The sequence below is a fragment of the Pongo abelii genome, chromosome 16 (genome assembly GCF_028885655.2).
Source record: "Pongo abelii isolate AG06213 chromosome 16, NHGRI_mPonAbe1-v2.0_pri, whole genome shotgun sequence".
In the NCBI taxonomy this organism is placed as follows: domain Eukaryota; kingdom Metazoa; phylum Chordata; class Mammalia; order Primates; family Hominidae; genus Pongo; species Pongo abelii.
This window is the reverse complement of record NC_072001.2, coordinates 23361906-23386090: the sequence shown is the minus strand read 5'-3', so window position 1 is coordinate 23386090 and position 24185 is coordinate 23361906. Positions and strand designations below refer to the sequence as shown.

Sequence of the window (24185 nt, the reverse complement as noted above, 5' to 3'; positions counted from 1 at the left end):
CAGCCTCCTGAGTAGCTGGGATTACATGCATGTACCAACATGCCTGGCTAATTTTTGTGTTTTTGGTTTTGCCATGTTGTCCAGGCTGGTCTCAAACTCCCAGCCTCAAGTGATCCAGCTGCCTTGGCCTCCCAAAGTGCTGGGATTACAGATGTGAAACAGTGCACTCAGCTGTTTCTTTTCTTTTCCTTTCTTTCTTCCTTTCCTTTCCTTTCTTTTTATTTTTTTTTTTTTTGTGACTGGTCTGGCTTAGTCACTGAAGTGACAGGCTGCAGTGCAGTGGCACAATCATAGCTCATTGCAGCCTCAAACTCTTGAGCTCAAGCAATCCTCCTGCCTCAGCCTCCTGAGTAGCTGAGACTACAGGCGCACACCAGCATGCCATGCTAATTTTTAATTTTTTGTAGAGATGGGATCTCGCTATGTTGCCCAAGCTGGTCTCTAACTCCTGGGCTCAAGTGACCCTCTCGCCTAGGCCTCCCAAAGTGCTGGGATTACAGGCGTAAGCCATTGCACCCAGCCAAGATACGGCAGATTTCTAGTACCCCAGAGAGCTCCTTCCTGATCTAACTTTCCCACAAAGGAAACTACTCTTCTGACTTCAATCATCGTCAGTTCTGCCTTCCTGTGCTTCATCTAAGTGGGCTGGTACAGTGCACTGTCTCTCATACCTGGCTCCCTCTATTCACCCATGTCGTTGAACGTTCCTACCACTTCATTTTTCTTTTTTGGCTGTGTAGTATTCCATGATGTGACTATCACCACTTATTCACTCTCCTGTTGATGGACATTTAGGTTGTTTTCATTTGGGGCTCTTATGAATAAAAATGGCAATGAGCATTTTTATATGTCCTTTTGTGGACATACACACTCATTTCTCTTGTGTACATGCTTAGGATGGAATTTCTGAAGGTAAGCATAGATATAGCTTTAGTAGAAGCTGCCAAACAGGTTTCCAATGTGCTTATACAACTTTATGCTACTGCCAGCTTGACAGTTCTTGTAGCTCTACATCTTCACCAATACTCGGTATAACACAGCATTTAACTTTAACTAGAGATAAACCGATGGAAATATCCAAAGAAGTGTGCATGTTCCTGAAGAACATCCAATAAAGGGCCTATTTTATTCTTCTATTTCTGGCACTGAAAACCACTGGATGGCCAGATCAGGAAGGAGGCCTGGTACAACTCCCAAGGAGGCACGTGTCCCTCGGGTGGGCTTCATGTCCCAGAAACTCCAGAGAAGGGGTAGAGAGGTACCTTCTAGGCAAGCTGGTCTCCTCTGGCTTTTCTTGTCCCCTAGGGCTCCCTGCAAAGAGACAGAGCACAGCCTGGCCAGTGAGCAGTATCTCCTACTGCGCTTGCTGTGAGCCAGCCACTCTGCCCTCTTTCAGGAATTACAAAATCCATAGGCCCCCGGCATCCTTATTTATGTATTTATTCATTTATGAGGCATGATTTTCCTCAGCTCTGTTGGATGGGTCTCTGTGAAGGGAGCTTGGTGGGGGTGAGTGGCCCCTCTCTGGAGGAGGCAGGCCCCTGGTCAGGATCTTTGGGGCTCCAGGTCTCATGAGTGGGGGCCAGGCTCCCTAGAGAAACCCTTCTTGGCTAGGGCTGGGGAGCCCACCAGAGTGACCCAATCAGTTCTCAGGGCCTGTGATGGGGCCAAGTGGTTTTGAGAAGCCGCTGTTCAGCTCCATCCTAAAGAGCACTCATGTAAGTTGGGGAGGACGGCTGGGGTGCACAGCTCTGAGCTGAGTCAGACCCACCTCAAGACTGAGCCCAGCAGAAGGAGGCCCAGAGTCACAGACCATAAAACAAGCAGATGCCTCCCCTGTGCTGGTGGAGATGAGTCTTGGGCATCAACTCTAATAATTTCTAATGCACCCAGAAATACTGATTCACACAGCAACTAGTGAATAATAGCCTTTTAGAACTAAAAAAGCCTTGTATGATTTATTATAAAATAACATATGCATTTTACACAAACTAGAGGCACCATGATGGGCAAGCAGCAGCCTGTTCAGGGGCCACAGCAAGATTGGATTTCCTTAAGTGCAATACGAGTTACTGGCTAGGGTTTAAGGTTTTAGCCACAGAAAAGATGAATGTATTTCAGAGCAATATGGGTGGATTCAAAATAAGGTTTAGAACTAGATCAATTTTTTTTTTTTTAGAGAGTCTGACTCTTATTTTCCAGGCTGGAGTGCAGTGGTACTATCTCAGCTCACTGCAACCTCTGCCACCCAGGTTCAAGCGATACTCCTGCCTCAGCCTCCTGAATAGCTGGGATTACAGGCACCTGCCACCAAGCCCGGCTAATTTTTGTATTTTTAGTAGAGACGGTTTCACCACATTGGCCAGGCAGTTCTTGAACTCCTAACCTCGTGATCCACCCGCCTTGGCATCCCAAAGTATTAAATTTTTTTTTTTTTTTTGAGACGGATTCTTGGTGTGTCGCCCAGGCTGGAGTGCAGTGGCCTGATGTCGGCTCACTGCAAGCTCTGCCTCCCAGGTTCACCCCATTCTCTACCTCAGCCTCCCGAGTAGGTGGGACTACAGGCGCCTGCCACGATGCCTGGCTAACTTTTTATATTTTTTTTAGTAGAGATGTGGTTTCACCGTGTTAGCCAGGATGGTCTCGATCGCCTGACTTCGTGATCCATCCGCCTTGGCCTCCCAAAGTGGTGGGATTACACGGGTGAGCCACCACACCCAGCCAAGTATTAAATTTTTTATTTGAAAAATCTCCCCTCTCCAAAGATCTCCCAGCATTTCTGCAGAGGTCTCTACCTAGGTAAGGAGAAGAAACAATTCTTGGCCGGGTACAGTGGCTCACGCCTGTAATACCAGCACTTTGGAAAGCCAAGGTTGGTGGATTCCTTGATCCCAGAAGTTCAAGACCAGCCTGGCCCACATGGTGAAACCCCATCTTTACCAAAAACACAAAAATTAGGCGGGTGTGATGGAGTGCACCTGTAGTCCCAGCTACTCGGGAGGCTGAGGTAGAAGGACGACTTGGGCCTGGGAGGTCAAGGCTGCAGTGAACCAAGGTGGTGCCACTGCACTCCAGCCTGGGGAACAGAGTGAGACCCTGTTTAAAAAAAAAATAATTATTTGTGAGGGTGAAATTTAAATACCTTTGTGCATAGCTATCAGTTATTCTTTGTTTTAATATTTAGTTTATTGTGAAATATAACACATATAGAAACGTACATAAAACAACACACAGGGCCAGGCCCGGTGGGTCAGGCCTATAATCCCAGCACTTTGGGAGGCTGAGGTGGGCGGATTACTTGAGGTCAGGAGTTTGAGACCAGCCTGGCCAACATGGTGAAACCCTATCTCTACTAAAAATACAAAAATTAGTCAGATGTGGTGGTGCATGCCTGTAATCCCAGATACTTGGGAGGCTGAGGCAGGAGAATCGCTTGAACCCAGGAGGCAGAAGTTACCGTGAACCAAGATTGCGCTACTGCACTCCAGCCTGAGTGACGGAGTCAGACTCTGTCTAAAAAAGAAAAAAAAATAGGCCGGGTGTGGTGGCTCACGCCTCTAATCCCAGCACTTTGGGAGGCCGAGGCGGGCAGATCACTTGAGGTCAGGAGTTCGGGAGCAGCCTGACCAACATGGAGAAACCCCGTCCCTACTAAAAGTACAAAATTAGCCAGGCGTGGTGTTGCATGACTGAAATCCCAGCTACTTGGGAGGCTGAGGCAGGAGAATCGCTTGAATCTGGGAGGTGGAGGTTGTTGTGAGCTGAGATCATGCCATTGTGCTCCAGCCTGGGCAACAAGAGCGAAACTCCGTCTCAAACAAAAAACAAAACAAAAACAAAAAAACACAGTGTAACATGTTATTATAAAGTCACTGCTCAGGGACCAACTTGCCTGCTCCTGTGCCTCTAGAGGGAAGCTCCCTCCTCCCACTGTTCTTTAGAGTTTTATATCTTAAGTACAGGAGTGAACAAACTAGGCCTATGCACCACATCTGGCACCCAGCCTTTATTTATTTTTTGAGATGGCGTCTCACTCTTGTCACCCAGGCTGCAGTGTGGTAGCACAGTCTCGGCTCACTGCAACCTCCGCCTCCCAGATTCAAGCAATTCTCCTGCCTCAGCCTCCTGAGTAGCTGTGATTACAGGTGCATGCCACCACATCCAGCTAATTTTTATATTTTTGGTAGAGACGGGGTTTCACCATGTTGGCCAGTCTGGTCTCGAACTCCTGACATAAGGTGATCCGCCTGCGTTGGCCTCTCAAAGTGCTGGGATTACAGACATGAGCCATGGTGCCTGACCCGGCCTTTTTTAAAATGAAGGTTTCGGCTGGCATGGTGGCTCACGTCTGTAATCCCAGCACTTTGGGAGGCCAAGGCAGGCGGATCACCTGAGGTCAGGAGTTCGAGACCAGCCTGGCCAACATGGTGAAACCCCGTCTATACCAAAATATAAAAATTAGCTGGGCGTGATGGCAGGCACATGTAATGCCAGCTACTTGGGAGCGTGAGGCACGAGAATCACTTGAACCCGGGAGGCGGAGGTTGCAGTGAGCCAAGATCACACGATTGCACTCCAGCCTGGGCAACAAGAGTGAAACTCCATCTCAAAAAATAATAATAATAAAAAAAAGGATGTCCTTTTTTGTCTCTCAACCCCGTTTTTTATTTTTTTTATTTTCAGACGGGGTCTCGCTCTGTTGCCCAGGGTGTAGTGCAGGGGCCCGATCTTAGCTCACTGCAGCCTCAATTTCTCTGGCTCACATGATCCTCCCACCTCAGCCTCCCAAATAGCTGGGACCACAGGTGGGTACCACCATGCCCGCCTAATTTTTGTATTTTTTGTAGAGATGGGATTATGCCATATTGCTCAGGCTGATCTCGAACTTCTGGGCTCAAGTATCTCTCTGCCTCCACCTTCCAAAGTGCTGGGATTATAGGCGTGAGCTACCATGCCCAGCCCTGCTTTAATTTAAAGTGTATTACATTTGATATTAGTACAGCCCCTTCAGCTCTTTTTTGGTTACTATTTTAATTGTATCTTTGTATCCTTTTACTTTCAATCTGTTTCTGTATTTAAAATGTTTATCTTGTAGATAGCACATTGGTGGATCATATTTTGTTCTTTAATCCTTTCAGCCAGTCTGCTTTTCTTTCTTTCTTTTTTTGAGACAGAGTTTTGCTTTTGTCACCCAGGCTGGAGTGTTATGGTGCGATCTCAGCTCACTGCAACCTCTGCCTCCTGGGTTCAAGGGATTCTCCAGCCTCAGCCTCCTGAGTAGCTGGGATTACAGGTGCGTGCCATCAGGTCTGGCTAATTTTTGTATTTTTAGTAGAGACACGGGTTTCTTCATGTTGGTCAGGCTGGTCTTGAACTCCTGACCTCAGGTGATCCACCGCCTTGGACTCCCAAAGTGCTGGGATTACAGGCGTAAACCACCACGCCCGGCCAAAGTGGTGGATTTTTTTTCTCAGAAAATCTATTCCATTCTTTTTCCAGAAACCAAATTTGTACAAGTTAACTAAAATAAATATTTATACTCTAACTTTTTTGTTCTGAGGTTTTACTGAGTTTTTAGAATTTTATCTTTACATGTTTAGAAAAATTAGAAAATATAGATAAAACATAACCAAGAAAATAATAACATCTTTCCTTCTGTTCAAAGTTCATTACTATTAGCCGAGTTCAGTGACTCACACCCGTAATCCCAGCATTTTGGGAGACTGAGGCGGGCGGATCACTTGAGCCCAGGAGTTCGAGACCAGCCTGGGCAACATGGCAAAACCCTGTCTACAAAAAATACAAAAATTAGCCAGGCGTGGTTGCATATGCCTGCAGTCCCAGCTACTGGCAAGGCTGAGGTGGAGAAGCACCTGAACACGGTAAGTCAAGGCTGCAGTGGCGCAGCCTCTGTCCCCCAGGCTGGAGTGCAGTGGTGCAATCTCGGCTCACTGCAACCTCTGCCTCCCGGGTTCAAGCGATTCTCCTGCCTCAGCCTCCCAAGTAGCTGGGATTACAGGCGCGCGCCCACCACACCTCGCTAATCTTTGTATTTTCAGTAGAGGAGGGGTCTCACCATGTTGGCCAGGCTGGTTTTGAACTCCTGACCTCAAATGATCCACCTGCTCCGGCCTCCCAAAGTGCTGGGATTACAGGCGTGAGCCACCACTCCCGGCCGGTAGTTTTCTTTCTTAGAGGCAGGATCTTACTCTGTCGCCTGGGCTGGAGTGCAGTGGCACGATCTCAGTTCACTGTAGCATTGATCTCCCAGGCTCAGGCGATTCTCCTGTCTCAGCCTCCCGAGCAGCTGGGATCACAGGTGTGTGCCACCACACCTGGCTAATTGTGAAATTTTTTTATTTTTATTTTTTAGAGATGGAGTCTTGCTATGTTGCCTAGTCTGGCAACATGGGATCCTCCAACTCCTGGCTTCGAGGGATCCTCCCGCTTCGGCCTCCCAAAGCGCTGAGAATTACATACGTGAGCCACTATGCCCGGCCTATACTGTTTTATATTTCTTCAATTTTATTTTGTGGTCGCTGGAGATCTGTTTCCTTCTTTGATTCCCCGCACCGTGCTTCTACAGCTGCTCCATGTAATCTGCTCAAGACTTCTGCTGCATTCAGTTCAACACAGAGGAAGGAAGCTCTTAGGCCCGAGTCAGCCAACCAGACAAAGATCTGTTCTCATACCCAGGGGAGCTGGTCTCGCCACTCGACCCGCGCCCTGGATAGCTCCAGTTTGTGTGAGCGCGACCACCCGCAGCCGCGTGATTAAGAGCGCTCCGGGCCAAGCAGTCTCCGTGGGAGTGAGGGCGTGCGTGCGTGCGGCGGAAATCCCGCCTTCCGGCTCCCGCTGTTGGCCTTGGCCGCGGCCAGGGCGCTCCAAGTAGGAAGATAAGCGGGATTGCTGGAAGCGGGAGAGTCGGGAGGAGCAGCGAAGGGCTCCTCTTCCCCATTGGCTGCGCCCGCGGAGCAGCCTCGTTGCGATTGGCCTTACGCAGGGGGGCGGCAGTCCCGCGTCGGCCCGCCCCTCGGGCCGCGAGAGGCGCCGGGATCGCAGGCGCCGGCTGAGCAAGCGGCTTCTGGGAGGCTGCGTCCGGACGCCCGCAGGGCGAGGCGGCCGGGCCCTGCGCTTCAGGTCCTGGCCTGGGGCACCTGGGCGGCCGGTGGCGGGGGCGGTGCGGGCGCGGGGCTGGAGGGCGGCGGAGCACGGAGGCGGGCGTGGACGCGGCGGCCGCACCGCGGCCTGCGCCGACCGCCCGCGGCGCAGCCTCCGGCCTCTCTCCATCTCTCAAGTGGTGGCGGCTGTGGGTTTTTCTGCAGGCGCTCCTTTTGAGTGATTTGTTTCACGCACGCGCCCTGCTGTGGGGTAAAGCGGCAGATTCATGCTGCTGTCATTTGTCGTTAAAACGATGGGCTCCCTGTCGTGTGTGTGTACCTTTTCGATTTGAGGGCAGGGGGATGACATTGTGACTTGGCTTCCTGTGACCGTCCAGTCTCAAGGTCTGGTCAGCGTGGTGCAGAAACTCGGCACACCCTGCCTACCTTGGAAGGAGGCTTTCCCTTCCCCACCTCCCTCTCCCTCCATCTCTTCCCTCTCCCCCCTTCACTCACCTCCCCAGCTCTTCTCTCCCCCGTTTCTGTTCTCTCTCTTTTTCCTTTTCTGCATTAAACCTTTCAGGAGTGTCTTTGTAAACTATTAAAAAGCGTTAGGTCTTCAACATGTACGTTTACTTGCAGGCCTGAGACCTGGGAGGAAGCTGGAGAAAAGATGCTCTCTGAATCTTTCTGTTTGGCTGCCCAGGCTCGCCTTGACTCCAAATGGTCGAAAACAGACATACAGGTGAGGTTTGACATGTCTTTTTCTTGGTGTGTTTCTGCTTCCATGTTTAAATTTCTTGTGTAAGGCTTTTTTTTTTTAGGGTATGTAAAGGGAGATCAGTTGTATCTTGCTGAATTAGAGGAGCAGGTTTGTTTCCTTTAACTTAAAATGTAACAGTTTTTATGGCTGTTTTTGTAGATTGTGCACGGCTGCCTTTTAATTAGTTTCTTGCAAGTGCACGAAACTTGAGATCTATTAATAGGCAAAATTTTTTTCCTATTATTACTGGTTAAGAAATCTGCCACACTCCTAACCATATCATGGTGACTGCTGTTTGTTACTGATAGTTTTTGAGCTGTTGAGTTAACTGTGGAGGGGAAAATTGGAGAAGTAAGTTGCAGTAATTATGGCCGCTAGGAACTCACTCATTTTATGAGGTCTTGTGTTTGTGTTTCTGGAGAGAGAAGAGTTAGTTCAGTTGAGCTGTTTGTTTTGTATTTGTAACTCCTTATTGAGAGGAGTGCTCAGATTTTCACATCAAGAATATGAGGAAAGAGTGTTGGCCTTAGATCCTAATTTTTTTATTTAACGTGGTAATTGCAAGCTTGTCAGGACATTATTAAATAAATACTAACAGTAATATTTCGATAGACAATTCTTTACACCCAATCTACTTTTATTTGGAAATGGCTTGGAAAAACTACTTTTGGAACTCCTTATCAGCAGCAAAAAGAAGTGTTTGAAATATCTTGTGTGTGTCTGTGTATTTTCCTACTCCCTAAGGTTAACCATTTTAAGTATTAAGTAATCTGCCTTGACTGTTCATCAAAAGTCGTGTAGGCTGTTAAGCAGTAGTTGATCATGGATACTTACACTGAAATGTTATTGCCCCTTCCTAATTTTTCCTTTTCTTTTTAAACAGGTATTGAGTGTTGGTAGATATGAGAGTCCAGTGTTTAGAACTGTGTTGTGTGGCCGGGCGCAGTGGCTCATGCCTGTAATCCCAGCAGTTTGGGAGGCCGAGGTGGGTGGATCCCCTGAGGTCAGGAGTTGGAGACCAGCCTGACCAACATGGTGAGACCCCATCTCTACTAAAAACACAAAATTAGCCAGGGGTGGTGGTGTATGCCTGTAATCCCAGCTACTTGGAAGGCTGAGGCAGGAGAATCGCTTGAACCCAGGAGGCGGAGGTTGCAGTGAGTCAAGATCACGCCATTGCACTCCAGCCTGGGCAATGAGAGCAAAACTGTTTCAAAAAAAAAGCTGTAGTGGATGATGGGATTGTTATTCATAGTGTAATGTTACATAAGACAGAGCACAGAGAATTGGGTCAAGAATTGGTGTAGTTACTCTTTGGGTTTGTTTCTCTTTAAACATTTCCTTTGATTTAGCTATAATGGTCTGTTTTTGTCATTTTAAGTGGATGGGAGAGGTGAGAGATGAGTGCTTTCATATTTCTGAAATCCTGAGATTCTGGCAAAGTTGTTTTAATAATTGTTTTTATATTAGTGTTTATGTATTTAGAGAAACTTTTTGGAGTAAAGGACTTTACCTAATGAAGTTTTTTTCTTAATAATTGTAATTTAATAACTGCTAAACATGAGTTCTAGTGTCTTGATCTAAAACCAGTTTAATGCTGAATTGAGTTCCTGTGATGGGTTAGGCAGATAAACATACAGTGAAGCACCATTTATGTCTTAGAGGGCCTGTTGTTTTCATTTATTAAGTTTAATACACAGTACTTGGCCCTTGTTACACATTTACAATATGATTAGAAAGTCTTTTTTTTTTTTTTTTGAGACACAGTCTCGCTCTGTCGCCCAGGCTGGAGTGCAGTGGCATGATCTCGGCTCACTGCAAGCTCCGCCTCCCGGGTTCACACCATTCTCCTGCCTCAGCCTCCGGAGTAGCTGGGACTACAGGCGCCTGCCACCATGCCTGGCTAATTTTTTGTGTTTTTAGTAGAGATGGGGTTTCACCGTGTTATCCAGGACGGTCTCGATCTCCCGACCTTGTGATCTGCCTGCCTCGGCCTCCCAAAGTACTGGGGACAGGCGTTAGCCACTGGGTCTGGCCTCTGCTTACCTTATCAAATAAAACAGTTTACAGTAACCTTACAATCAAAACACAGCATCATAGATGGAGACACAAAGCCCGACGTTGTTATTACTGTTTTTTTATCAGCCGGTACAAGTATTCTAGTGATGGTACTGTGCTGCGTAGCTACCCTGAACACACTACTTTCTCACTGTGTTAAGGGCATGTCATATTTTTACTGTTAAGTACTTATGTGTGAATAAGTGTAAGGAAATGTTTGCCTATCAGTAGCATATAAATTCAGAGGCAGGAATGATGGTAATGCCAAACAACCACAGATATTCCACGTGGGTGGCTGAGATAATGAGAGTTTTGCTTTCTTACGGTTCACTGTACACAAACTTTGTGTAATGTAGAAAATAAATGTTTTGTAAAATTACCTTCAGGCTATGTGTATAAAAGATGTATATAATACGTAAATGAGTTTGCTGTTTCAACTTGGGTCCCATCCCCAAGATAACTTATTATGTGTATGCAAATATTCCAAAATATGAAAAATTCTGAATCACTTCTGATCCCAAGCATTTCAGATAAGCCATACTTAATCTGTAATTCAAGATGTATTTTACCCATTTACCTGATCTAGATGCTATATTTTTATTAGGTATATATTAGCTTTATATGTACAGGTGTCAGTGACTATAAGACCTGGCTTTAAATTTAACCTTTTCCTTAATATTGGATGGGCCACATATATTCTGTTGTATGTGTATATAAGGTAACACAAGTCCTTTTGTCTCCCCCAGTTCCTTTTGCATATGAGAAAACATAAGCCATTTTGTGCCTCTTGCATCTTAAGCCATAGTCTATTTTACTGTGTGGTTTCCTATCTGGTTACTTTTGGGAGTACCAGATGGTCTCATAAAAACAGTGGGTTTTCCTGAAACTTTTTGATTAATATTGAACTTGTTTATCATCTTTTATAATATTGAACTTGTTTATCATCTTTTAGCTGTGCGGTCAGAGAAGAAACGCCTTAGGAAGCCAAGCAAGTGGCTTTTGGAATATACAGAAGAATATGATCCAATATTTACTCCTAAGAAAAAACAAAAGAAGGTACAGGAGCAGGTGCACAAGGTGTGTTGCAAAATTTCGGCAAACTTTCACTGGTCCTTAGGAAACTGCAATTTTATCTTCAGTGTCATACTTTAGCTTCATGAAACAGTAATTTCCTTAACTGGGATCTTGTTTTTTATTCTCAGCTTCTAGCACAGTACTTAGGATTTAGTGGTTATTCAGGAAATATATAAATGAGTCTACATATTATATTTCTTTATGTATATATTTTTCCCTCTTTGCTTTCAAAGAGTATTTAATGACTTAGGAATATTGTTATGATTTAATCTTAAGTAAAAATATGGGCTATAAAGTGAAATATATATAATCTGACCCTAATTTCAAAAATAAATACATCTTATTTGTCTTATTTTTTAATTCAGTTGTTTTAAAATGAAGTATTTAGAGACATTTTGACATTCTACGCCTACATAGGTTAATATGTAGTTAAAAAATGGAACATTTTCCTTTATAATCAATTTAACAGACTTACATCTTATATAAGATCTGTTTATCTGACATCAACTGTCTTTCAGATTTCACCAATTATCCCCTAACCTTTACCTTTGGATTATTCATACCAGGTCTCAGTCTAGGACTACTCATTGTAACTGGTTGGTATGGTTCTCAAATCCCTTTGAATTCAGAGCAATCTCTTTTTCCTGATCAAGATCATGTCTTTAAGAGAGTGACATGTAAAGTTATCTACTTCTCTATATTTGTGTAATTGCTTCCCCATAGGTGTCACTTAGATTGTTTTCTCTATCTCCTGTTCTCTGTGAAGTGGAAGATAGAACCTCTCAGTTTGATAGATTGAAGTTGAACATTTTTAGCTAGACTATACCAGAGATGATAATGTGTAACATATTGCATATGGAGGGTTACAAAAAGGAATATTTTATTCCCATCAGCCATTCCCTGACAGTTTGTTTTTTCTTTTTTTAAAATGGAGACAGGGTCTTGCCCAAGCTGGAGTGCAGAGATACATGAACACGGTTCACTGCAGCCTTGACCTCCTGGGTTTAAGCAATCCTTCCATCTCAGCCTCCTGAGTAGTTGGGACCACAGGTGCACACTACCACACCTGGCTAATTTTTAACAACAAGTTTTTTGTAGTGGCAATGTCCCACTGTGTTGCCCTGGCTGGTCTGGAATTCCTGGGCTCCAGTGATCTTTCTGCCTCAGCCTCCCAGAGTGTTGGGGTTATAGGTGTGAGCCACCACGCCCAGCTTCCCTGATGGTTTCTTGAAAATGCCAGTTGAAGATCTTTACCTATATTAATAATTTTATTAGAGGTTACAAAATGCAGACTTTCAGGTTTTATTATTTTCTCTATTTTTATTAAGTGATAGTCTCTTTCATTAACTGGACTCTATTATTGTCCTGAAATACTTGAAAGGCAGAATAAGTGCTTCTTTCTTTCCCATTAATTACCAATTGTAACATTAAGGAGTTCATTAGTAGTTGTTTTAATTGGAGACATTAGAGCAGTCTTTTCCCCTGCCTTTGAATTACTGTTGTGGACTTATCAATATTATAGCTTCAGTGTATATCAGTCAACTTCATTGTTTTCTTTATTTAATTTTGGTTAAAATATATATATTTATATGTTATATATATATGTTATATGTATATGTTATATATATATGTTATATGTATATGTTATATATATATGTTATATGTATGTTATATATATATGTTATATGTATATGTTATATATATTTGTATGTTATATATGTTATATATATAGATATGTATATATTTATATGTTATATATAGTTATATATATTTGTATATATATGTTATATATATGCTATATATATATATAAATATATATATATAACATTTTATTATTTTATCCCTTTTTTTTTTTTTTGGAGAGAGAGTCTCGCTCTGTTGCCCAGGCTGCAGTGCAGTGGCATGATCTCGGCTCACTGCAAGCTCCATCTCCCGGGTTCACACTGTTCTCCTGCCTCAGCCTCCCAAGTAGCTGGGACTACAGGTGCCCACCACCATGCCTGGCTAATTTTTTGCATTTTTAGTAGAGATGGGGTCTCACTGTGTTAGCCAGGATAGTCTCCATCTCCTGACCTCGTGATCCGCCCGCCTTGGCCTCCCATAGTGCTCGGATTATAGGCGTGAGCCACAGCGCTGGGCCTGTTTTATCCATTTGTAAGTGTACAGTTCAGTGGCATGAAGCACAGTTACATTGTTGTGCAACCATCTCCACCATCCATCTCAATAATTTTTTTCATCTTTCCAAACTAAAAGTCAATACCCATTAACCAATAACTCCCTTTTCTGCTCAGGCCCTGGCAATTGCCATTCTGTTTTCTATCTTAAGAATTTTCTTATTCTGGATACCTCATATACTTGAAATCATATGATATTTGTTCTTTGTGTCTAAGTAATTTCCCTTAGCATACATAATGTCTTCAAGGTTCATCCACTTTTTGTAGCCTTTGTCAGAATTTCATTCCTTTTAAAGGGCGTTATTCTTTTTGACACTTAAATTGCAACAATTTTGGCCTGTGGACTCTTATTTTTATTTTTTGTTCTTAGGTAAGTTCCCGCTGTGAAGAGGAAAGCCTTCTAGCCCGAGGTCGATCTAGTGCTCAGAACAAGCAGGTGGACGAGAATTCTTTGATTTCAACCAAGGAAGAGCCTCCGGTTCTTGAAAGGGAGGTTCCGTTGGCCAAGCATGGTGGCTCAAGCTGGTAATCCCAGCACTTTGGGAGGCTGAGGCAGGTGGATCACGAGGTGAGGAGATTGAGACCATCCTGGCTAACATGGTGAAACCCCGTCTCTACTAAAAATACAAAAAATTAGCCGGGCGTGTTGGCAGGTGCCTGTAGTCCCAACTACCCGGGAGGCTGAGGCAGGAGAATGGCATGAACCTAGGAGACAGAGCTTGCAGTGAGCCGAGATCCTGCGACTGCACTCCAGCCTGGGTGACAGAGTGAGACTCCATCTCAAAAAAAAAAAGGAAGTTCCATTTTTGGAAGGCCCCTTGGCTCAGTCAGAACTTGGAGGTGGACATGCTGAGTTGCCGCAGCTGACCTTGTCTGTACCTGTGGCTCCGGAAGTCTCTCCACGGCCTGCCCTTGAGTCTGAGGAATTGCTGGTTAAAATGCCAGGTAAGGTGGGGTTGGGGTCTCAGTATTTGAGCAGGTATGATTAGAGGAAGCAGGAGATTTTAGTATGTTTTGATGTAAAGCCAACATAGTATCTATATACGATAAACTACTCCCTTTTGTCCTGGGAAATACTTACAATGATGGCTAATTAGATATAGTTACTAACTATGAATTGTGGCACGCTATCAAGAAGACATATTTTTGATAACTATGCTCCTTGCTCCAGTGTTGCTCTTCATGATTGTTGATCAGCCACTGTGTAAATTACAACCAGGATAACAGGGCTTCAAGAGGGGCACTGCACATTAGTGGAATAAGCACTGTGCTTCAAGTGCTGGCTCCACCAGTCCTTGTGTTACTTGGGAAGTTGTTTAGTCTCTGAACTTGTTTCCTCATCTATAAAATGGAGATCATAATGTATTAACGTATGATGTTATATACCTGACCACATAGTAATTACCAGTTCATTAGAAGTTAATTACCAGTTACTTCTCACTTGATCATTCTTTATAAATCACCTGGGGAGAGTTGGATCTAAACACATTGTCTCTAATTCACCTTGTAACTATTGAATATTCTAGTCAGTCAAGGAATGGAAAGAATCCTCTTTTCTGTACCCCTTTAAATTTTGGATGTAACTTTTTTACATTATCAACAGGAGCTTTTGATGTTGTTCCTTAAAGAAATGATTCCAATTGTGCTTAAACTAGTTGGGTATAATAAAAAAGATTTTTGAAAGAATAGTAAAGATAGTTGTTGTTTCAGTACCTATTATGTGCCAAACTCGATTTATTAAGTCAGCTCTTTTATATAATTCTTGAGTCATCCTATGAATTATCTTTTACCTATTGAATTTTATTTACTTAGGGGCAGAGCAGAAAGTGTAAGTTTGGTCCATTTATGACCATTATTCAAGCTCTGTTTCACTCCTTTTCTCCTTATTTTGTCCTCCCAAAAATCAGTTGTTATAAAGATAGTTCTGTCCCTTTGATTTCTCCCTTAGTTATTTTGTGATTTAAAGTCAACACACACATCCCTCACATTAGTTTGTGCTTGCATTGAGAACTATTTACTTGTTTTGTTTACTAATATTTTATAATCAAATTACCATCCTGCCTCTTCCCATAAGATGATGGAGAAAACATCAAAAAACATTGACATTCATTTTGTGTGGTATACAGATTTTTAAAAAATTAACTTGTGCTCAGTTTCTAAATCATTTAATGTAAAGATACATGCATTTCAGGACTTTATGAAAGTAAATGTCAAAGAAAACCAACTAAGAAACTTCTTGAATCCAAAGATTTAGACCCTGGATTTATGCCCAAGAAGGGGGACCTTGGCCTTTCTAAAAAGGTATGTTATTTTTGTAAGTTCTAAAAGAAATAAACTCAGGAAATGAGGAATTTTAAAAATGACATTTTGAGTAGTAGTTATTGATGTACATACATATAGAAATTAGTGTGTGTGTCAGCAGGCATACATGATCTGAGATTTCCTACAGGAAAGGCTGTTTTGCAGTTGTGTGACCATGTATGTGTATAAACTGGTTTCAGGTGTCCTTTCCAAGTGAAAAAAATGTTTCAATGCTTTTAAGATTAAGTTTGTGTTTGTTATAATTTCTTTTCTGGGTTCAAATCCCCTTACCTGTTTTCTGCTAAACTACTCTCTCAAACATCACTAGTCTATTCTATCCTATTGCCATGTTGTCGTAGCCCTTTTGTTTTTTTTCTTTTTTGAGACAGGGTCTGATTCTGTCACCCAGGCTGGGGTGCAGTGGCATAATTTTGGCTCACTGTAATCTCTGCCTCCCAGGCTCCCCAGAGAATTTTTTGTATTTTTTTGGTAGAGACGGGGTATCAATTTTTTTATGTGATTCATACTTTTTGTGTTTTATTCAAGAAATCTAGTGTGATGGCTCAAGCCTGTCATCCCAGGACTCAGGGAACCTGAGGCGGTAGGATTGCTTAAGCTCAGGAGTTTGAGACAAGCCTGGGCAATAAAGGAGACCTTGTCTCTACACAACAAAAAAGAATGCCAAAAAACTCCAGGAAACGGGTGTGGTGTTGTGTGTCTGGTCCCAGCTACTCAGAAGGCTGAAGTGGTAGGATGTCTTGAGCCCTGGAGGTCAAGGCTGCAGTGAGCTATGAGTGCGCTATTGCACTCCACCCTGGGTGACAGAGCAAGACCCTGTCTCAGTCAATCAATCAGTCAATGAAATCTCTGTGTACCCCATGGACACAAAGATGTTCTTCCTGTGTTTTCTTTTAGGAGCTTTTTGGTTCTGATTTCACATATAGATGTTTGTTCCATTTTGAATTTTTGAGACGGAGTTTTGTTCTCCCCCATGTTGATGTCCAGTTGTTTTACCACCATTTACCAAAAAATTCCTGATATTGGCTGGGCGCGGTGGTTCACACCTGTAAATCCCAACACTTTGGGAGGCCGAGTCAGGCAGATCACTTGAGGTCAGGAGTTGGAGACCAGCCTGGCCAACATGGTGAACCCCATCTCTACTAATAATACAAAAAATATATATATAGCTAGGTGTCATGGTGTCTGCCTGTAATCTCAGCTACTTGGGAGGCTGAGACAGGAGAATTGCTGGAACCTGGGAGGCAGAGGTTGTAGTGAGCCGAGGTCATGCCGCTGCACTCCAGCCTAGGCGACAGAGCGAGACGCTCTCTCTCAAAAAAAAAAAAAAATTCCCTGATATTTATCCTCACCATCTCTCAGACTCCTAATCTCTTTTAAGTATTAATTATGCTTAATAACTCTTTGTCACTGTTGAATTTTTACTTTTGGGGAGAGGGAATTGCCATTAAATTTGGGATCAGAGCAAGAGAAAATCAGAATTATTGGTTATGGCTAGCACCAGACTCTGGAGAAAAGTGCCTTCTTGTCTGTTTGGGAGTCTGTCCTGCCATCTGACCTGGCCTACTTCATTGTTGAAGTCCTGGTTACCCTGAGGTATATTTTGTCATAAGGCTAAACCCATGATTCAGTTCCATTTTAGTTTACCAGGCACACCACCACCCTGTCTGCAGGTGGATTAATCAGTAACAGAATGAGAGATGATCTGTTCTGGTAGTGCTTTAAGGGTACTCCGGCTGAATGTATATCCACACTAGACTATATATACACAGTAAGTCACTGGCATCTTAGTCACATCCTCTAAGAAGTTCTTTGGTCTTTTTCATTCTAAACAGAACAGTTTGATTTTTATTCATATGGTATGATTCTTGTGTGTGTGCATGGGTGTGGGTGTGTGTGGGTGTGTGTGTGTGTGCTCTTAATTTTTATTTTAATTTATAAAATTGATCAGAATAGAAATGAGAATATTTCCTGCATTATTCTCTGACTGTAGTTTGGGGAGCATTGTAATTATTTTGTTCCACAGTTTTTGGGTAACTGTTAAACAGTGAACTAATTTGTTATCTAAATAAAATGATTGGTATTTTAAAAAAAATACGGAAATGTATTTTGTGGATTTGTCTAGGAGTCTCGTTTTGTTGAATTGGATACCTAACATTTGCCCATTCATTTTACTTCACGTGGTTAGACTTCTGATATATACTGAACATGAGGAGAATTGCAGTCTTATGATTTATTAATATGATAAAATGAGCATTGAGAAATTCACAGCTGTATTTTATTTTGTTTTAGTCCCAAACATTAGGAACTCTACAGCAAGAATGGCCTTTATTTTTTATTTATTGATTTATTTGAAATGGAGTTTTGCTCTTGTTGCCCAGGCTGGATGCAATGGCATGATCTTGGCTCACCACAACCTCCGCCTCCCAGGTTCAAGCAATTCTCCTACCCCAGCCTCCCGAGTAGCTGGGATTACAGGGATGTGCCACCATGCCCGGCTAATTTTTTGTATTTTTAGAAAAGATGGGGTTTCTCCATGGTAGTCAGGCTGGTCTCGAACTCCCGACCTCAGGTGATCCACCCTCCCAACATGCTGGGATTACAGTCGTGAGCCACCATGCCCGGACAGAAGGGCCTTTATTGTATTGACTTTTTGTGACCACTAAATGTTGTTTTACAGTTATGATGAGGAATATTATCATTCTTGTAGGAAAAGACATTTGCTTGGGTTGAACTAATTCATACAAGTACAAGTATTAGTAGTGGGTGAATCAAATGTTTGGCCCTTGATTAGACTCCTGATGTTGAGTATTTGTTTTGAGTTTTAATGTTGCTTTAATTTGGATTAATCTGAAGTCATTTTAAGTTGGAATGCCATTCAGTATTTCAGAACTGTTTAATGTACAGTTCACCAAGTATACAGGTCTTTGTCAAATCTAATAGCTGTGAATACAATTGTAGGAAGATGGATTATTTTTCTTTTTTTTTTTTTTTTTTTTTTTTTTGAGACTTGCTCTGTCTCCCAGGCTGGAGCACAGTGGCACAATCTTGGCTCAACGCAACCTCCGCTTCCTGGGTTCAAACAATTCTGCCTCAGCCTCCCGAGTAGCTGGGATTACAGGCGTGTGCCACTGCACTTAGCTAATTTTTGTATTTTTAGTAGAAACGGGGTTTCACCATGTTGGCCATGGTTGGCCAAGCTGGATTCAAACTCCTGACCTCAGATGATCTGCCCCCTCTTGGCCTCCCAAAGTGCTGAGATTACAGGCATGAACCACCATGCCTGGCCAGGAAGTTGGATTTTAAGTACAGGGTGGAGTGCAATAACATTGAACCTGTGGGTCTCTGGGTACATATCCCTTCTCTTTCTCTACTTCAGTCACAGAAAGCATTGTGTATCTGGTCTATATAGTCTATATGTTGGAAATCTCTGGCCAGTCTTTATTGTGGTGTTCACAGGTCTGTTGGAGTTTTTTGTTGTTGTTGTTGTTTTTTGTTTTTTTGAGATGGAGTCTCTCTCGTTGCCCAGGCTGGAGTGCAATGGTGTGATCTCGGCTCACTGCAACCTCCTCCCTCCGGGTTCAAGCAATTCTCCTGCCTCAGTCTTCCAAGTAGCTGGGATTACAGGCATGTGCCATCATGCCCAGTTAACTTTGTATTTTTAGTAGTGACGGGGTTTCTCCATGTTGGTCAGGCTGGTCTTGAACTCCCAACCTCAGGTGATCCACCCGCCTCAGCCTCCCAAAGTGCTAGGATGACAGATGTGAGCCACTGTGCCTGGTCTGTTGGAGCATTTTTAAATCTGCTTCCTTTTCCCCCTGAAGTTTCTGTTCAACCCCTTACTGTGGTCATGTTGATTTTTTTAATTGCTAAAAGAAGTCAAAAGTGTATATCCATGGCGGCTGATGATTCAGACTTTGGCATATAAGGTAACGGGTTTATTTTTTTCATTCCTCTGTAAATGGTGTTGTTTTCACTTATTTGTAGTGCTTATGAAGCTGGTCACCTGGAGAATGGACTAACTGAATCTTGTGCCACATCTTATTAAAAGATTTTGGTGGAGGTGAGTATTTTTGAGATTTAAAAAATGTAATACAGTAGTAAGTTTGAAGCACTTTGTCCGTTAACCACAAAAATTGTTTCATGTGTAAGCCAGACCAGTGAGGTACAAGTTTTCAAACTGGTTTGCACGAAATCTGCTTCCTGAAATAGATAAAACATTCATAAATTGAACATCTACTCTACTAGGACTTTTAGTAGGAATGCTACCTGTAATCTCTCTAAAGCATTACAGAGAGTTCGGTTATTATCTATAGTATTCCTGTTTTTTAGAAGAAATGTGAAGATGAACAAGGTAGCAAGATCAGGGAACTAAATCCACATCTGACCAATTTCATGGTCATATTCCTGTCTTCTTATCCACCCCAGGTTTCCTCCATGCCACTTCTGTCTTCCACTCTTCATTTGTCTGCCAAAGCCATTTATTGATTAGTGTCATTTTTGAAATATTATTCCAAATTTGAGCACACTGCAGCAGACATGGTGTGCTAGCAGAGTATCATGGGAAGATGATATTTCATATGACCTATGATTATTAAATTTTCTAACAAGTAAATCTAGCAATATGTTAGCTTATTTAGCCGTGTGGCAATTGTAATCCCATAGGTTGGTCAATTTGCTTGTAAGATTTAAAAATAGGCTGCTTTCAAAATAATATCAGGCCGATCATGGTGGCCCACAACTGCAATGCCAGCGCTTTGGGAGGCTGAGATAAGAGGATCACTTGAGGCCAGGTGTTCCATCCAGAACAGGCTTGGCACTTAGTGAGACCCTGTCTCTATCTACAATTTAAAAAACATTAGCTAGGGATGGTGGTGTATGTCTGTAGTCACAGCTGCTTGTTAAGCTGATGTGGGAGGATCCCTTGAGCCGGAGAGGTTGAGGCTACAGTGAGCTGTTGCTCACACCAGGCACTGTAGCCTGGGCAACAGTAAGAGGCAATGTCTCTTAAGATAATAGTAGTAATAATAATAACATCAGCTCTTTTCCTGTATTTTTATATTTCGTTTTTAAAATAAAACCTACAACATGAACTTTATCCATTATAAATTTTGTGGAAGTGTTCCAGCTTATGAGAATTTCGAACCTTTCTGTTGTGCTCATATTAAGTTGTCTTATAGTGTTAGGCTGTGAGCAGTTTTGATGGCAGAGCTTCTCCAACTCAATCAGGCAGTCAAAAAAAGAGCTCACTGAGGCAGTCTTCAAAACTCCAGCTTTCATATTGTTAACTAGCAGAAATATCCTAGAATGTTTAATGAAATATCTCTTAGATTCCTCTTTGTGTTTCTATAACACAGTTGAAATGTGTTTAATGGAAAGTGCGGGAGGGACTAGAAGAATTTCTTTTTTTCTTTTGGTTTGAGACAGAGTCTGGCTCTGTCAACCAGGCTGCAGTACAGTGGCGTGATCTTGGCTCACTGCAGCCTCCGCCTCCCGGGTTCAAGCGATTCTCCTGCCTCAGCATCCTGAGTAGCTGGGACTACTGGTGTACTCCACCACACCCGCCTAATTTGTTTCGTATTTTTAGTAGAGACAGGGTTTCACCATGTTGGCCAGGATGGTCTCGATCTCCTGACCTCGTGATCTGTCTGCCTCAGCCTCCCAAAGTGATGGGATTACAGGCGTGAGCCACTGTGCCTGGCCTGGTGTTTTAAAGAACTAACTTTTAACTTTGGTTCTTGGAAAAGACTAGTAATACTAGTTTTTTTTTTTTTTTTTTTTTTTTTTTTTAAGGAAAAGGGTTTAGTCATAGGACTTTGATGACAATTCCTTTTTTTTTTGAGACAGAGTCTCACTCTGTTGCCCAGGTTAGAGTACAGTGGCACTATCTCAGCGCACTGCAACCTCCACCTCCCAGGTTCAAGCCATTCTTGTGCCTCAGCCTCCTAAGTGGTTGGAATTACAGGCATGCACCACCACACCCAGATAATTTTTTATATTTTTAGTAGAGACAGGGTTTCACCATGTTGCCCAGGCTGGTCTTGAACTCCTGAGCTCGGGCAGTCCACCCGCCTTGGCCTCCCAGAGTGCTGGGATTACAGCAGTGAGCCACTGAGCCCAGCAGATGACAATTCTTTATGAAGAAGAAATTGAGTAACCTGTTTAAGACACTCAAGAAAAGAAAATGTGAGTAAAGCATTTTTTGTTCTAGCAAAACCAACTTTTCAGATGAAAAACATGTAAACTTCTCAATGAGCTGTAACTTTGGAAGTATTGTTCTCATGAGCCCTTCCTTAGGAATGGAGTGGAGAAAGATCTTTGGACAACTGGATGACTGTAGATCAACCTGCAACTGATGATGGGCGTGAAACAGTTATTTGTTAAACCTAGACTGCATGAGTGTTAAGGGAGAGAGCATGGCATAGCTATGTGCTTAGACATTGTAGATTATGGTTGTAACTGTTATGCAGTGTTTCTTCTGTTAATATCATCCATCACAATTTTCACTTTTGTATTTTCATTTCTAGAGATTCCATTTGAGTCCTTTTTATATCTTCTGTTTCACTCTTTATAACATTCATGCTTTCCTTCTATTAGCACAGGGAGCATTTCTGTAAGAGGTTTTAATGTCCTTCTCTGTGAATTCCTTAATCTCTGATCACTTCTAGATCCATCTCTGTTGATTGATTCTGTCATTTCTATTGATTGATTGCCCTAGTTATGGGAGCATGGTTGTATGCCTGCTAATTTTTGATTGAATGCTAGACGTTAATTTTATGTTCTGTGCAGGATTTTGTTTTATTTTTTTAAAGAGCCTTAGTTTTGTTCTGCCATACATGTAAGTTACATGGGGTCAGTTTGATGTTTTCAAAGCTTGATTCTGAGGTTTGTTAGGGCTGATCCACACAGCCTTTACCCTTGGGCTCATTTATCCATACTACGAAGGCAATACTCTTCTCAGGACTCCACCTGATGCTTGGTGTATGAGAAGATCTTTCTGTCCTTCTTTGTGGAAACACAGGCTTTTCCCAGACTGTGCATCATGGTGATGCTGCTTATTACTTTCTAGTGCTTCTTTCCCCAGTATTCTGTAGTTTTCTTAACCTATGCTCAGAGCAGTACTCAGACAGATACTCAAGGGGCCCCTCGACTCATCTCTGGAGCTTGCTGTATTCTTGTCATTTGGCCTACGTATAGCTGATCTGTCTCCTGAGCTCAGCAAGTTCTTTGGGCTCTATTTGGGTTCCCCTTTCCTGTGCTGCAGCCTGGAAGCTGCTTCTGGGCAGTGTTTTGCTTCTCTGAGGGATCCCAGCTCTGGGCTTTCTGTTGTCCAGTTTTTGGTAACAGCTTTTTGGTATATTCTGTCCCGTTTTCTAGTTGATTATAGCAAGGAAGTAATTTCTACAAAATTAATCCTTTATAGGTGGAGGAAGCACAGGCCTTCCCAATCTGTTTTTAATCAAATCCATTGAGTTTTAAATTTTATTATTGTATTTTTCTATTCCAGAATTTCCATTTTTAAAAAATATCAACTTTATTGAGGTATAATTATATTAAACACATCCCTTTAAAATGTTTAGTTTGAAATGTTTGACAGTTTCTTTAACTGCCACTTTAGGTACTTTTTTCTAGTTGAAACTTCTGTGTTGGAATTGTTAATATGATCTTTTTTTTTTTTTTTTTTTTGAGAAGGAGTCTTGCTCTGTTGCTCAGGCTGAAGTGCAGTGGCACAATCTCGGCTCACTGCAACCTCCACCTCCTGGGTTCAAGTAATTCTCCTGCCTCAGCCTCCTGAGTAGCTGGGACTGCAGGTGCCTGTCACCACACCTGGCTATTTTTTGTATTTTTAGTAGAGATGGGGTTTCACCAGATTGGCCAGGCTGGTCTTGAACTCCTGACCTCATGATTCGCCTGCCTTGGCCTCCCAAAGTGCTGGGATTGCAAGCGTGAACCATGCCTGGCTGTTAATAGGATCTTTTAATTGCTTGACCCTATTAAAGGTAGTTATTTTAAAAGTGTATTTATAAACCTCGTCCAACCCCATAGATTCCTTAGCTGCCTCTCTGTGTCCCTCTTGGTTGACTCATGCCTGTGAGCTGCCCTTCGGCTCCAGTCTCCGCTGTGATGTCACACAAGAGAGTTGGAGTATGGCTTCCTGACTGCCTACCAAGGAGCCAGTGACACAGCCTGGAAGGTGTGGCGAGTGTGGGTGTGAATTCCCTGTGGTATGAACATTCACCACTTTACAAGGAGACATGAGGGAACTGAGTGTTTTTATTCCTCCCTTTTTCTTTCCTCCTTGGACTATTTTATGGTGTAGTTTCTTCTTGCAAACCTTCTGGAAAAGCTACATATGCCTAGTGAATGTGCTGGCTGAACAGTTGGTTGTATTTGCAGCTCATTGAGAAGAGGGGGCACTAACATAGGGGTCAGCACATTTTTTCTGTAAAGCACCAGCTAGTAAATGTTTATGTGGACCATACGTGCTCTTTTATAACAACTCACCTTGGCCATTGTCCTGTGAGAAGCCGCCAAATGTGTGTGTGGCTATATTCCAGGAAAACTTTGTGGATACCAGAATTTGAATGTCATATAATTTTCATGTGTTGACATATGATTTTTTTTTTTTTCCTGAGAGGGAGTCTTGCTCTGTTGCCCAGGCTGGAGTGCAGTGGCGCGATCTTGGCTCACTGCAAC

General features: G+C 42.8%; 1 protein-coding gene across 1 annotated transcript in view; it reads left to right on the top strand.

The window, feature by feature from the left end:
- Positions 1-7050: 7050 nt before the first annotated feature.
- The window catches only part of LOC134760245 (E3 ubiquitin-protein ligase HERC2-like), a 40196-nt gene continuing 23061 nt past the window's right edge, over positions 7051-24185 (top strand). Inside the window, exons 1-7 of the mRNA XM_063716507.1 lie at positions 7051-7140; positions 7743-7845; positions 8747-8898; positions 10874-10998; positions 13540-13737; positions 15361-15470; positions 19476-19551. The gene's annotated coding sequence lies outside the window, so the exon portion shown is untranslated. The remainder of the gene's footprint in view (positions 7141-7742; positions 7846-8746; positions 8899-10873; positions 10999-13539; positions 13738-15360; positions 15471-19475; positions 19552-24185) is intronic.